The sequence below is a fragment of the Rhinoderma darwinii genome, assembly GCF_050947455.1.
Source record: "Rhinoderma darwinii isolate aRhiDar2 chromosome 2 unlocalized genomic scaffold, aRhiDar2.hap1 SUPER_2_unloc_49, whole genome shotgun sequence".
Classification (NCBI taxonomy): Eukaryota; Metazoa; Chordata; class Amphibia; order Anura; family Rhinodermatidae; genus Rhinoderma; species Rhinoderma darwinii.
In genome coordinates, this window is record NW_027461717.1 from 85,383 (window position 1) to 97,287 (window position 11,905).

Consider the following 11,905-nt stretch of genomic DNA (forward strand, 5'->3'; position numbering starts at 1 on the left):
ATAGACATGTTTGGAGGATTGACATGTCCTCATTAAATCCAGTGACTTACAGGTGACGTCTTCGCTGATTGTAGACGTTCTCTTTCCTTTTCTTCCCTTTCCAGCCAAGATTGTTATGACGACTTGCCATAATAAATGCAGAGTCTGCTGCCCAGACTATTTTGGCCGATTGCTTCTGCAGCAATTCCCAGCATTTTAAGTAACAAGAATTAATTCATACCCCAGACCAGACCCCTATATAAATTCAGAATTTAAACAGGACTCCTATATAAATTAAGATTCCAAACCTTACAGCTTTTATAATTCAATTACTAACAAGACCCCTTAATTTTAATGGGACAGGGGTGCAATACCGTGCACAGCCACTAAAAATGTAACAGCACGTGCTAATACGAATGAGAAGGTAAACCATGAAAACAATGAAGAGGCTGCAGCTCTCATACAAGGGTTGCAGACCCTTCAAATAGCTGATCGGCGAGGGTGACAAGAGTCGAACCCACCCCGCTCTAATATTGACAGCCTATCCTAAGTACAGGCCATCAGTTTTAAAAACCCAGATAACCCCTTTGAATAATAAAATTCCTGCTTTCTGCAGCTGTCACTGTGTACTGTTTGCTGTATATAAATTTATATAACTTCCACTTAGTGCAATGCAACATGCAGTAAATCCATATACAGAAAGCTGCCCTAGTTGTACCTGCAGGCACCCAGAATTTTATTATTTCAATAAAGCTGTGTAAAGGGAAGCAGGGAATGAACTCTCTATCAGAAAAACGGAGCTTGGCTTAGAAAGATAATTGGTGCATTTCTGGGATCACATATAACTCCGCTAACTTGAGAAATATAGAAACATTTATGCCCGATAAACATTATTATGACAAATTATTCACTTAATTAATGACTAATAAAAGAAACACCTTGAACCTTCTACATGCTGTGGATTTCTCAGGTATTAATGGGTTTCATACATACTGTAGTTATATGAGGTTCACTGGCAACCATTGGATGATGAGGACATGAGACATTTGTAAATCACTTAAGCATTTCTTGATGTCGCTCCCTGTCTTTACAGTTTACCTAATGGGCCAGCAATGGTTTTAGGAGTGACCCGGATTAAGGGACCAGGCAGGAATTCTTTGGTCCTCTTGACTTCAAATGCTGCAGAGAATGTGGTATCCATAAAAATATCATGCAGCCATTTTTCATGAATACATCTGGGTGTTGGTCTTCTACCCCCTCTTGGGAGGCCTATGATCTATATACTATTCCAACTTAGTTGGTTCCCGAAGTTATCCGCCTTCTGGTGCCACAGATCTACTTTTTAGAACAGGAGAGCAACTGGCAGAGATTATGTGCAGTTATCTCTGAGCTATTTATGCTGAATACGTTCACATCAGGTCTGACCGTCTCCTCTCAGGATGAATAGATCAATTCTTACCACCTCTTTATTCCCTCGAGAGCTGAGCACAGGAGATGCAGCATGTAGGATGTTCTTACTGGTGCAGAGCCCCAGCACCTTATGAGGGTCTTCAGGTTTTTAGTCATATTTATTACAAAGATTATGTATTTTAATATAATATTAATTGTTTCCTCAATGTCACACAGACAGAAATTATTATCTATCAGATGTTCAGCAGCTGCAGATCCGTCCAGATTGTAATAACTAGACACACACTAAACCAACTGTGAGAGATGAACATTACAAGTTCCATGCACCAAGACTGAACCATATCTCCGACTTTTACAATTTATTATGGGTTTTAATTCTATCCCTGATCTCCTGTCTTGGCAGTACTGGGTAAGAGTCTGTCCACGGAAACATTATGAATATAGAAACTACATTCAAAATATAAATAACAATCAAACATTAAAAATATTGTTAAAGCCATACTGAAATATGCAAATTATGTGTGTGGTCATAAAAGCAGCTCACGCCGGGTATATCTATTGTGATGTCACTACTATTAATGATGGTAAATCTATAATTGAAATATGCAAATTATGGGTGAGGTCATAAAAGCATCTATTGTGATGTCATAGAGCTTGGGTATATGCAATGATGCTGGTCACAGAGCTGTCACTCAGTTGGATGTGACCGGTAAGTTCTCTATCATTTCTCTATCTGTACCTGACTCTGATCGATCCATTATATTAGGAACATTGAATCCATGTCTTCAAGATATGGTTTATTAGAGGTTGTAATATCTTTTTTTGTTTCATTATACAATTGAATTGCTTAAATATCATAGAAAGAACACAGGCTGTAAGAAATGGCAGCCTACATTCAGCCGATAATAGATTTGCAGGGTAACAGCACATCATTTTGGTTCCCTGCAGCCCTGAGAACTTTTTTTGTCTCTCGATTGTAAAGGAGAAATTACAGGATGGTGATATTAGGGGACTGTTATGTAGTAAGTCCTTATATTAGTGTAAATTCCCTAAAAATAATTCCATAAATTAACACATTAACACAATGTAATAACATTCAGAATTTTGATCAAGTAATATAAAAAAAACATGTAAAAGCCATTGAAAATGCCATATTAAGATCTGTAAGTTATAACGAGTGTAGTTAGGTAATCCACCTACACTATATGGCCAATAGTATTTGGACACCTCTCCTAATTATTGAGCCAATAATCAGCTGGATGGGTGTAAAACACGTCGCTGTTGAATTTTGGAGCATGGGAAACATGTTCTGTTGAGTAATAAATCACGGTTCACTATCTGGCCATCTAATGGACGAATTTGCGTTTTGTGCCTGCCCGGAGAATGCTACCTACTGGACTGTATAGTGCCTATTATAAAATGGAGTGAAGTTTGTATAATGGTCTGGATTGTTTGTAAGGGGTTGGATTAAATCCCCATTTTTCCAGTAGGGGTTAATAAGACTATTTAAACAATTGTATGCTTCCAACTTTGTGGTAATAGTTTGGGTAAGACCCTTTCCTGTCCTAGTATGACTGTGCCCCTGTGCACAAAGAGGCTCCCTAAAGACATGGTTTGACAAGTTCGATGTGGAGGAACTTGCGTATCTGCACAGAACCCGGACCTCAATCCCAACAAAACCTTTGGAGTGAATTGGAAAGGCAATTGCGAGCCAGACCTTTTTGCCCAACATCAGTGTCTCAACCATTGGTGTCCATATACTTTTGGCCATATACTGTAGTGTACCGAGTGTATATCTATTGTGATGTCACCGAGCTTAGGTATAAAGTATAGTGCTGGCCAGAGGGCTGTCATTTATCAGGTGGATGTGATCAGTACGGTAAGTACTTTATCATTGCTACGTCTCTAGTACAGTCTCATCTATCAGTCTCTTTATGAATATTGGATTCTTACATGTAATTCTAGTGTTTGTCGTGTTATTTGTGTTTTTTATTTGGCATACTTATACACTAGGAAATTGCTTAAATAGCAATATTGTGGCCTGTCACATCTGCTCCATAGACAGAATGCAGATTGCAGACAGAAATTGGTGTCTGTATTCTGCTGGTAGATTCATAAAGCAACCACAAAGCAAAGAATGTGAATCTCTGGGAACTTATTATCACACCCTCCAGTTTATAACACCAGTAATTCTCATAATAAATGTTTATAAGGGAATTCATATTTATGAATTTTAGGTTTTCTGTCTGTAGACTATACTATTTATATATCAGGTCAATCCTGAATATTAGCTGGTATGGCTATGCAACCAACCTACATCAGGTGCTGCTATTGTGATGTCTTGAGATGAGTCTAGATAGCCGTGTTTCTTACTGCGTCTATGGTAGTATTGGTTTTATTACAAGATTTAAACTATTTGATGTTTGAATCATGTACATAAATAAATGATTATAAGGAGTATTGCTTTTTTTTTATTTTTTATTTTTTTTAGTAATAAAATATTAGTAAGTCCAGGAATAAACAGCCTAATAGCATTCGTCAGACTAAATTGTAGAAGGATAGTGCTAATCCCCTGGAAACGTGTCCTTATTAACAATTGAAATTAATAATTATGTATATAATCATAATAATAATAATAATAACAATAAAAAAGATAACAATAAAAAGTATTTATTACTAACTCCAATTACTTAGGTTCTAAATTCTGGTTATCAATTAATATTAAAAAAAATTCAACCCTTTAAAATGCCATATGGTCAATTTAACAACCAATACATTGTTTCAGCTTCCAAACCTAATGCAATGTTATCAACAGGGGCTCCCAGGTCATGTGATCCTCTGACACTTATGATTGACAATATTCTGTTATAGGAATACCCTATTTAATAACTAATTTTTCCAGCTAGTTTCATCACAAGTAACGACTCCCTTATAGTTTTCTGGTCTTTCTAGGTCTTGCTGTTGGATTGACACTGTGTTACTTACTGTGTTGCTTATACGGTTAGCGATTTGTCCTATTTTCGGAGAACTAGAGGCGATTAGTCAAATTCTATCTTGACTGTCTCCTGGTTTTCTACCAAGGACATTGGTGCAGTTTTGCACCCGGGCATTAAACAACCATGCCCTTTTGGAAAAAATCTAAGAAATATCACGTCTCCCAAATTCCTGATGAAGGAAATCTGATGGGAGACATACCAACTATGGAGGAGCCTAACATCTCGCTCCAGAAGTTTTCTGTCATCAAAGATATGGCAGATGAAAAATCCAGCGATCTTAGTCACAGCAAATATTGTGACATTACGTCAAAGAACACCAAGAAGAGCGCATTCAGCCTGCTGACCCGCCTGCGCTCCAAAAATATCCGTAAAAGGTATGTAACTAATAATTCTCATACATTGCTCAGATATCCAGAGCTGTGTTATAACAGTCACTAGATCTTTAATTCTCCCCATATCTTCACAGAAACTTTGGCAGCAGCGCTGTGATCGGCGCTAGAGAACTGGATCGCTATTTCCCAGATAGACGGTTGAGACTATATGTTGCCACCTGGAATATGGAGGGAAAGGTGAGAAGTAATGTACAATATTTATTGTGACCCATCAGTGTGCCCGAGCTCAAGTTGGATGAAATGGGCCAGTAACCATGTCTCTTTAGTTTGTAGTTGAATATCACATAGACAGGTTATATTCTACCCTATGTCAGTTGAGTTGGCGCTCTTTGTATACAATATTAATGTTTGTATATTTTGAACAGGATTACCCGCAAAATGTGGAGGATCTGCTGTTACCATCAGATGATACGAAAGACATTTATGTTATTGGCGTTCAGGAAGGATGTCCAAACAGGTAAGTCTTCTCAGGTTGTCTTACACCAGCCTATGACTGCAGATGGACAGCAGGTCGGCTGATACAAATTCTCTCTCAATGCTCTACTTATTGTATTATCACTCCTTAATTTTCAAAATGTATCCCCAGAGGTTATTATTATATGGAGTGTTGATACAGATGAGTTGAGTATCTTAATCTTGTGTCATTTATTAATATGTAAATCTGAAATTGTGTCTTCTTGTAGACGGGAATGGGAGATAAAATTACAGGAGACCCTTGGACCACACTATGTATTATACCACTCCTCCGGGCTCGGAGTCCTGTATCTCACCATCTTTGTTCGACGGGAACTAATCTGGTTCTGCTCAGGTAAGATTCACATTCCTATGTCTACATAAGAAGTCTTGAATGTAGTCATTAGCTGGAACATCTTATTTAGTTATTAGACTTAGATGCCTAAGAGCTTGGCTCTCAGATTCTTGACTTCTGAGTATTGGAGATCTAAAAGTTCACACCACAGTTACAAAGTATGAAATTATGTTCTAGTAATATTTCCATAGTTTAATTGGAAATAATTGCTATTCCATTGTTGCATGTAGTACTCTTAACCACTGACCCGTCTTTTTGTGTTTAATTTCTTATACAGAGGTAGAGCACACCCATGTAACAACCAGGCTATTCCACCATGTGAAAACTAAAGGAGCCTTGGGTGTTGCCTTCACCGTCTTTGGAACATCTTTCCTTTTTATTAATTCACATCTGAGATGTAAGTATTTACAATATTAATATATGACCATGTACAGTTTTACTTTGTATAAAATTGCTGCTATTTGATAATTAACTGAAATATATGGGATGATATCAAGAGATCTGTACTTATGTTTTGGTAAAAATAAAAGGTTTGTTCCAGTTTGATCAAACTTTTTCTAATCTATCAATCTCATTCTATGTTGTGAGTGGCCAGTAATACAGATACACGCAGGTAGAATTAGTGCAGGAGGGGGTGGCGGCGGCTGGTTTCAGTTGCGCCGCCTCCCCCTCTGAGAGGCAGCAGGGCGGACGGTGCGGCCGTATAATCCCTCACACCCACCCCTCCTCTCCATTAGCGGCGGTGGCGCGCTGCAATGTGTTTTTTTGAAAATAATATGCGATTGGGGCCGCCCATATGATCATCCGCCACTGCTAATATGTATTTTTTTGTTGGCAGTTGGGGCAGTCAACAAGAGGATCCAGGACTATAAAACCATTACTGAGGGTCTCCGTCTGCCTCAAATTATTCCGGAAAGAATCAACTCCAATGCCTGTGAGTATTACTTATGTGGTTGAACCTATGGATCCTTTTATCTCTCTATTTGTCTCCGTTGAGTCTAATGCAGTCATGTGCTATAATTTTTTTATTTATTTTTATTCTACAGTGGACGTCACCAGCCGCTTTGATCGGGTGTTTTGGTTTGGAGACCTCAATTTTCAACTTAAAGAGGACAGAAAAAATGTGGAATCTCTTCTGCAGAAGATCGAAGGAAAAGATATGTCCAGTCTCCTCAAACACGACCATCTGAATGAAGCCAAGAACAATGGTATATTTACTAGTAGACAGATCTCTATCACTCCTCAACCTTCATTAAAGGGGTTCTCCACCTTCTGACAACTGATCACCTATCCACCGGATAGGTCATCAGTATATCATCGGTGCGGGTCCGACACCTGGACGCTGCACCGTTAAGCTGCTCCAGTGGCCTGCAGGCACCGGATGTTATGCCACACAATGCTATGTACGGAGCCGGTAGCAGTTGGCTCCTTACATAGCATAGCTGCCATGATGCATAACTGCAGGTCTGCCTCCTATTCACTTGAATAGGAGCAGAGTTGCAGTACCGCAGCTCGGCTGCAATTCCGTGGCCGGCGCCAACTGCATCCGGCATGTACGTCCGGTGCTCAAAGGCACCGGACCAGTTGATTAGTGCAGGGTCCGGGTGTCGGACCACCACAGATCATGTACTGATGACCTATCTGGTGAGTATGTCATCAGTTGTCAGAAGTTGGAAAACCCCTTTAATACCACAACCACTTCCACAGATTAATACAAATCACTGACATGATGGTTGATATGTTCCCCAAATTCTTATATAGTGCTAAAATTATCAATTGCTCCTTTTTTTTTTTAATACTGACTACTTTTTTTTCTTTCAACTTAAGGGTCCATATTTCTAGGGTTCAAGGAGCACACCATTGATTTCCTTCCTACATATAAGTTTGACATTGGCACAGACACCTATGATACATCAGCAAAGCAGAGAATTCCATCATATACGGTAAGATATCTTATTTCCAGGTCTACAGAGCTTGAGAGACAATAGAATCCATGGGCCAGAGCACCCATTATATAATGAATCCCCTCCCCCAATGTAATGAATTGTTATTATTATAGCTGGAAGAGTAATTTCTTATGAACAAAGCTTTCAGTTAATTTTACTTTTATGTAGTGAGTTTGTCATCACAGTTTCCCAGTGTAATATGTCGTTGCCCAGTATGGGTCAAGGATACTTATTTAATGAAATCTGTGTGACCAAGTCAAACCTAAAATGCAATAAAGTCTCAATATTCTGCAATATAAATAAAGTAGGCCCAACATTTAGGTCTATGTTGTTTTGCAGTTTAATAATCTATTATAATATGATTTCACTAATGATATTTGTTATTTTCATGACCTCTACAGGACAGGGTGTTGTTTAAAAGCCAATGTGAGGGAGATGTGCGAGTCCTGAGATACGACTCTTGCCCTGTTTTGAAGACCTCAGACCACCGACCTGTTTTTGGCATCTTTGAAGTAAAGATCAGGCCCGGTTCAGATGAGTAAGTCATGTTTTCCTCCATGTTGTTGGTATGATACTTTCAGTAGCCGTCATTACTACATGGTCCTTATAGCCAGAGCTCACACTTTGGGGCAGGTGGCTGTACACTTTGGTGACAGTACTGGAGGATTATAGGATGTGAAACTAAGCAAAGTGTGGTTACCTGCTAACATTATCATATGTCTTACATAAATATATTTCTCATTCCAGCATCCCCTTGGCTGGTGGACGCTTTGATCGTAAAATCTATGTAACGGGCATTAGGAGGAAAGGACAAAAAAAGTAGCTGCATCTGTTCATGTCCTTACAGGTAAGAGCTTTGTAGTTGTCTATTATGTTTGCGGTGAAAATGTTCTTCCATCTCTTAGGTTTTCCTCTGTATCTGTAATTTATTTTATCAACTAATTTAACTAAAGTGTAAATAAGTATTTTCAATCTTAAAATTCCAACTCCTTGTATTTAGACACGTTTTCATTTCTGAATGAAGGTTGTGGGCTTTGGGGAACAACTTCCCCAACTGTAAGCATGTATGTAGTATAGTACAATGAGTTTCCTAAAGGAACCGGTCATCTGAATGGATGGAACAACTGGATTTTATGATGCATTAGCTTCTAAGCAAAAATGATGGATACAAGAAACATTGCTATTGATGGAAGACATTACTTGGCATCTTGCAGGACTCCTAAGGAACAGTTACAATCTCCGGGGCATAAAACATCGGAATATTAGAAAGTTCCGGTAACATGCTGAAGAGCACAGCTCTAGTATTCGGCACACAGACAAATATGATTCAAAACTTCTTTCGTTTTATTTGTATTGTATTCAAATGCCATGGGCGGAGTGCAACGTTTCGGTCCTAGAAGACCTTCGTCAGGCACTGGAACCCTGTTGGCGTGGATGTATCCTGCTGATGAGCACTGCTGTTCATATCGCGGCTTACCGCTCGTTTTTGGCGCGGTAAGCCGCGATATGAACAGCAGTGCTCATCAGCAGGATACATCCACGCCAACAGGGTTCCAGTGCCTGACGAAGGTCTTCTAGGACCGAAACGTTGCACTCCGCCCATGGCATTTGAATACAATACAAATAAAACAAAAGAAGTTTTGAATCATATTTGTCTGTGTGCCGAATACTTCTCTACATACGATTGGGTTGGGACCCTATTCGTGCACCTCCTATAGGTCTTGTGCACTCTGAACCAATACCGAGCACAGCTCTAGGTCAGACCCACTGCTTGCATCAACCATCTTCAAGGTTTGTAGTGTGACGCCAAGGATCAATTAAGAAATTTATTTACCTCAAATCACCTTAAAAAGTCTTCTAGATTTTGTGTCTGCTAAGAAACACACATTATAGAACATTAATAGCAAATATTTGTCTTGCAGCATAAACATCAATTCCGCAGTACATCTGGCGAGAATAGCGCCCCCTGTCACCGGAGGAGCCACCATCAATGCTGATAGAAAGGTAAGTTCCTCTGGATGTGTCCCCTCTCTATATTTATCAAGCAGCCTGAATGATCAATATTTAATAGGGTTGTGTGCTTCTCCCCCCAGAACAAGTCAGCAGATATCAACAGAACATCAACACCAATAACAACCAAGGGCAGAATCCGCCATCTTACAAGAATTCCAATGGCGAGACTTAACATTTCTACAACATCTGTCACAGAAGAGACATCAATGTGGTCACCAGGGCATCAATATCACCCAGAAGACCAGGTTCAGAACAGGACAATATGTCATCTCTTCTTGTGTCTGTCGAATCCAGATTTTCCACCCCTAACTGATACTACAGTATATACTGTGACATATTCCGTAGTTTTTGCTGGATCTTGTATTACCGTCATCTTTACCATTATATATTTTGATCCACAAAAACCTTAAATAAATCATTAACATCAATCCATAAGTGTGACTGGTAATTGTTATGTGCGCGGCTGCAACTTACACAATACAGAGTGTATGGAACGTGCCGCCATATGTACTGGATTATATACTTTAGGACAAAGAGTGCTAGGAGATGTAAAACATTGATATATTTGATAGTTGCTTAACCACTTAAGGACGCAGCCTAGTTCGGGACTTAGGGCTCAGAGCCCATTTTTCAAATCTGACATATTTAACTTTATGTGGTAATAATGTCGAAATGCTTAAACCTACCCAAGCGATTCTGAGAATGTTTTCTCGTGAGACATTGGGCTTTATGTTAGCTGTAAAATGTTGTTGATATGTTCAGTGTTTATTAATGAAAAATTGCAAAATTTAGAGAAAATGTAGAAAAAATAGAATTTTTCTAAAGTAAAAAATGCATCTGCTTGTAAAACAGATGGTTATACCAACCAAAATATTTACTAGTTCACATTTCCCATAATTCTACTTTAGATTGGCATGATTTTTTGAACATAAACAGCAATTTCTCATATTTTTAAGAAAATTTCAAAAGCCTTTTTTTTAAGGTACCTGTTGTATTAGAAACACCCACAAAACTTCCCGTTTTAAAAACTAGACCCCTCAAAGTATTCAAAACAGCATTTAGAAAGTTTTTTTTAACCCTTTAGGCATTTCACAGGAATTAAAGCAAAGTGGAGGTGAAATTTGCAAATTTCATTTTTCTTGCTGAATTTAATTTTATTCTATTTTTTTCGGTAACACAGGTTTTACCAGAGAAACACTACTAAATATGTATTTTACAGATTCTGCCGTTTTTAGAAATGTCCCACATGTGGCTCTAGTGTGCTCTTGGACTAAAACACAAGCCCCAGAAGCAAAGAAGCACCTAGTGCATTTTGGGGCCTCATTTTTATTAGAATATATTTTAGGCAGCATGCCAGGTTTGAAGAGGTGTTTAGGTGCCAAAAAAGTAGGAATCCCTCAAAAGTGACCCCATTTTGGAAACTGCACCCCTCAAGGAATTCATTTATGGTTGTTGTTACCATTTTGACCCCACAGTTTTTTCACAGAGCGTCTTTGAATTGGGCTGTGAAATTAAAAAGATGAAATGTTTTCCAATAAGATGTCATTTTTGATCAAAATTTCTTATTTTCGCATGGAAAATGCCCCATTTTGTTGCCCAATTTGTCCTGAGTGCGGTAATATCCCATTTGTGGTGATAAACTGCCGTTTGGGCCCATGGGAGGTCTCAGAAGGAAAGAAGCGCTATGTGTTCTTTGGAGTCCAGATTTTGCTGGATTGGTTTTCGGGTGCCATGTCGAATTTGCAGAGCCCCAGAGGTATCAAAGCAATGGAAACCCACCAGAAGTGACCCCATTTTGGAAACTAAACCCCTCAAGGAATTCATTTATGGGTGTTGTGACCATTTAGACCCCACAGTTTATTCTCAGAATTTATTTGAAATGGGCTGTGAATTAAAAAAAATGTGTGATAAACTGGGCCCATGGGAGGGCTAAGAAGGAAAGGACCACCATTTGGCCTACTGGGGATTTTCTGGTACTAAGTCATGTATGCAGAAGCCCCTGAGGTACCAGTACAGTTGAAACCCCCGAGAAGTGACCCCGTTTTAAAAACTACACCCCTTAAGGCATTCATCTAGAGGTGTAGTGAGCATTTTGACCCCACAGGTATTGTTTAAAAGATAATGCGCAGCAGATAGTGCAGAGTGAGATTTGCAATTTTCTATACATATATGCCATTTCAGTGTCCGATATATTGTGCCCAGCATGCGCCACCGGAGACATACATCCCATAAACAGTAATGTGGGTTCTCACGGGTACAGCAATACCCTACATGTGGATGTTAACAGCTGCCTGGGCAGACAGCAGGGCCCAGAGTGTAAAGATGAGGGGGATAAGCTGTGCGGAGTGCATCATGGTAAGT

General features: G+C 39.1%; 1 long non-coding RNA gene across 1 annotated transcript; it reads left to right on the forward strand.

Moving 5' to 3' along the window:
- Positions 1-8,145: 8,145 nt before the first annotated feature.
- Positions 8,146-9,972, forward strand: LOC142677676 (uncharacterized). Its single transcript, XR_012852615.1, has 3 exons — positions 8,146-8,378; positions 9,454-9,535; positions 9,625-9,972. It is a non-coding gene; the product is annotated as an uncharacterized LOC142677676 (long non-coding RNA).
- The last annotated feature ends 1,933 nt before the right edge of the window (positions 9,973-11,905 follow it).